The sequence below is a fragment of the Dysidea avara genome, chromosome 1 (assembly GCF_963678975.1).
Source record: "Dysidea avara chromosome 1, odDysAvar1.4, whole genome shotgun sequence".
Taxonomy (NCBI): Eukaryota; Metazoa; Porifera; class Demospongiae; order Dictyoceratida; family Dysideidae; genus Dysidea; species Dysidea avara.
This window is the reverse complement of record NC_089272.1, coordinates 17,343,334-17,347,195: the sequence shown is the minus strand read 5'-3', so window position 1 is coordinate 17,347,195 and position 3,862 is coordinate 17,343,334. Positions and strand designations below refer to the sequence as shown.

At 34.2% G+C, this 3,862-nt stretch overlaps 1 long non-coding RNA gene across 2 annotated transcripts; it reads right to left on the bottom strand.

Annotated features, from left to right (window-relative positions):
* Positions 1-884: 884 nt before the first annotated feature.
* LOC136248894 (uncharacterized) lies at positions 885-1,879 on the bottom strand. 2 transcript variants are annotated; one of them, XR_010697863.1, is made up of 3 exons: positions 1,437-1,879; positions 1,219-1,308; positions 885-1,021 (listed from the first exon to the last, which is right to left on the bottom strand). It is a non-coding gene; the product is annotated as an uncharacterized lncRNA (long non-coding RNA). The 2 variants fall into 2 exon arrangements; XR_010697865.1 differs by having other exon boundaries at positions 1,465-1,879.
* Positions 1,880-3,862: the final 1,983 nt, after the last annotated feature.

The window sequence follows — 3,862 nt, the reverse complement described above, 5'->3', positions numbered from 1 at the left end:
CCGTACCATACGCGTACGGTATAGACATACGCGTATGGTACGTACCATATGCGTATTATGCCTTTTCTCAGTATCTTCTAGCCTTGCCATCACCTAGCTACAATGGGCTGTCTTTACAAGCATTTCTAGCTGAGCAAACTTAGAACACAACACAATACTCTGTTTACTACTGAGCTGTAACTATAAATTTATTCATCAGCACACACATGCATGCATTTTATCCTTGCCATGCCCATGCAATACCCACAGTGGCGGATCCAGGATGGGGCATTTGGGGCAAATGCCCCCCCCCCCCTTCAAGAAATTGCATACAAGATCGAGATACTCTAATAGAGCAGTCAATTACTCTAATAAAGCAGTCACAATGTTCATGAGGCAGTGTAGCTTACCTATGAAGCTATAAATAGGATTTTATTTTACATAACAGAAGTGATATAGTTGGTAAGGATAACTAGCTATTATTGTCGTGACCTTTTTTCTTTTTTTTTGTCTTCAACTGGTTTTCAGCAAGTTTTTTTGGTCTTCAACTGTTTTTCACAAAGGTGCCCCCCTTCTTTCCAAACTCTGGATCCGCCCCTGACCCACTATAGTCCTATACTAATGCACCTAAATATTATGTACATGATCTCACTTTGTCTGCAGAACTTTACATAAATGGTACTGTGCATGAATGCTACTTTATACATGCAGTAGCTATCAGAAGCATGCACTTATAATATACTCAATTCAGTATAAGTGTGACAATTTACAACAGAATTGGGTAAATAAGCAAGGAGAGCAATTACAACATGAATGGTAGCTAGTAAGTTCTAACTGAATTATACATAATTATACTGCTTGTGCAAAGCTAATAACTGGAAAAATGAACTTCGTAAGTGTCATCAGCTGTGCAACATGGCTCCTCACTGTATTTGCATTTTTATATACTATGTACACCCTTCTTCTTTTGAGGATCCAATTTCTTGTTTACGTACTTTTCTTGTTTATACATACTGTAAATAGTATATTCATCACACTGGACCTACAGCACAAATTAATGTGGATGTTGTTAACTTTAAGGAGTATACATTCAGATAAGAGTAGCTAAACACATTGTCTTCCCATCCACTAGCATGACAGTAAGTAGCGAGTAGCTATACAACGCACTTAACAATAATAAAACAATGCTACTTAATATACATTCATTACTGAACTATACATTAGAACTCATAAACTCACCATAAAATCTCTGCCATGTTATGTTTTCCTACTTCATCTCAGCAGGCAATGCACATGCCTCATTCAATAGCAAAGATTCAGCGAACAGAACTACAGTTTTAAAAAAATTATTGCACAATTAATTACTATGCACATCAGTCTTAGAGTATAGCATGTCTAATATTGCTATAAGCTACAGCCATGCAGATTTACATTAATTTGCAAACTAAAAACGTTACTTTCTCTACAGTTATATCTCTTTGCTACCTCCCTCAATGTTATTGTATCAGCATTCTCCAGGTCTTCCTCTGTTTGAGCAATCATTATACATTGTACTTCTCGAGCTCATCTGATTAAAATCGTCTGCTCAACTGTGACACACCTTTAGTGCCACCAGGCATAAATATCCATTTTTAAGTGGAAGCTAGTGTACTAACAAATTAAAGGTAAACAATAGATTATATGTAGCAACAATAGAATAAAATATTTAATGAAATAATATATATATGCCTGAAAAAATTGGCTCCATTTGCCAATGGATGCAAATTATTTAATATGGTTGCTATGTTGTAACCAATCAGAATGTAGTATATGGATAATTATATCAAAATCTTATGTTTATATTTAGCTACAATGCTACCTCTACTGGCTTAGCGTTTATATCACTATGCATTCCAGTTATATTCATTGAAATATCGTGAATATCATTATGCTGGCACAATTCTACAGCTTAAAAGAAATCAATGTCTTTTGTCCTAAATAATGCATTAGAAGATCAAACTTCAAATTTCGGTTTCTGAGTAAGACAAGGAGCATACTGCTCTTGTTTTATGTTGAAGGGATAATTGCATGGGCATCTTTAAACCCAAACACATTTTTACAAAGTTCATATATACAAATATAGAGAAACCCCTAGTAGAGTTTTGGATAATATCGATCTATATAGCTTTTAATTATTGTACTAATCTTTGACTATCTTCAAGAGTATTTGTAAACACATAAATATTATGTGTGGGTATTGTTCTAATTGTAGGGAAGTGTAGGCAGACCATTTATAGGCAAAACAGACTACTGTATATAATATTATTAATCAATAACTGAAAGTACACAATAACAAATAACTCTTACAACTACAGTACACAATATTACTGTTACAGGTATGCATAAATTACATTATATTACATCATGTCACATCATTACATTACATCATTAACTCTATTATAGATATGAAGGAGGAGTAGCATTTGTAATAATGGCCTAGTTTTTGAATTTTCATTGTATCAACAATGGATCATGAATCCAATAAGAAGCAATATATGTGTAGCAATTGCAGCCACAATGTACTGTGTGGAAGAAGAAACAAAAATTAAAATTTACCATACGTTGGCAGTGTGTGCAATTGCTATGCAACAGCTAGATAATTTGTGACCGGATTTGCAAAAAGGTACCTTTTTCACAGACAAAATTTGACCCATGCATATTTTGAAATTCGGGGTTTCGTAAGTTTTTGAACATATACCTTATAATTGCCTGCATGCAATTATCCATGAGTGTACAGTAGCTACTAGTATCTAACTGCATTTTGATACTAAGAGCAAGTTTATCAGTGTAAGGAGTCAAGTGTTACACCATTTTGTTTGCTGGTATGTAAAATGTGTGGAAAAGGTACCTTTTCACAAATCTGGTCATTTTAACTCAACTATTCTAAAGAACGTATACAGTATACCAGCTTGTGTACTTTCAAATCAATTACACTGTGGATAAATGAAGTCATTTATTGTAAAAATGCAAGATGGAAATCCATGACAAATAAGGCAGTAGACAGCAGGACGAGGCAATAAATCAATATGTACAAAAGTCAGAAGACATCAAGAAAATAATCCACAGGTGCTTATACATGAACCATCATAATTATATGGGTGATGGCTCTATTGCATGTATTTTGTGGAACTGTCAGGTGCTTTGATGAAATGAAATGTTAAACAGACAACGAGATACATTGTTATAGCTAGATATACACCAATGACTACGTATAAATCAAGACATATTATATTTAACCCCCCTTCCTTTGATTTATACTTTTCAGACTTATACCGTATGCAGCTAGGTGTTATCATGTTTTTCGTAAAGCTTCCAACCCAGATGATTGACCTTTATTAGTTTTGACAATGTAGAATTTCATCAGATCCTACCAGATCAGCAGGACTTAACACAATTCAAGACTGGATCTACTAACAGTGTGATGAATTCATGATTGTTTTTATCATATATTGTCCTAAATCAAGATGTCAGTTTCATCACTTATATATAGTCATGCGAGATATCATGTTATTCTTTTATTTTAAGGAATGCTTTGTTTTAAATAGGTTTGCATCATGCAGTAAACTAAATTATATCTTAATCGCAGTAAAGCTAAATTGATCTTAGCTCTAGAGAATAGAATAGCTATAATCAGATCAACTTACCCTGCCATTCACTAGAATTGACACATATAAATTCAGCTTCTTTCCTTCCACTGCTAGCTATATGGAACAACTTGCAACCAGAGACTTTTGAAGCTTCATCTATCACCGAACAGAAATGAAAGCAGAGTGCCATCAGGCGTAGTCAATAGGTACGGCAGTGCAAAAACCTTCTGCTTGATATTATACGCATACCAGGTTAG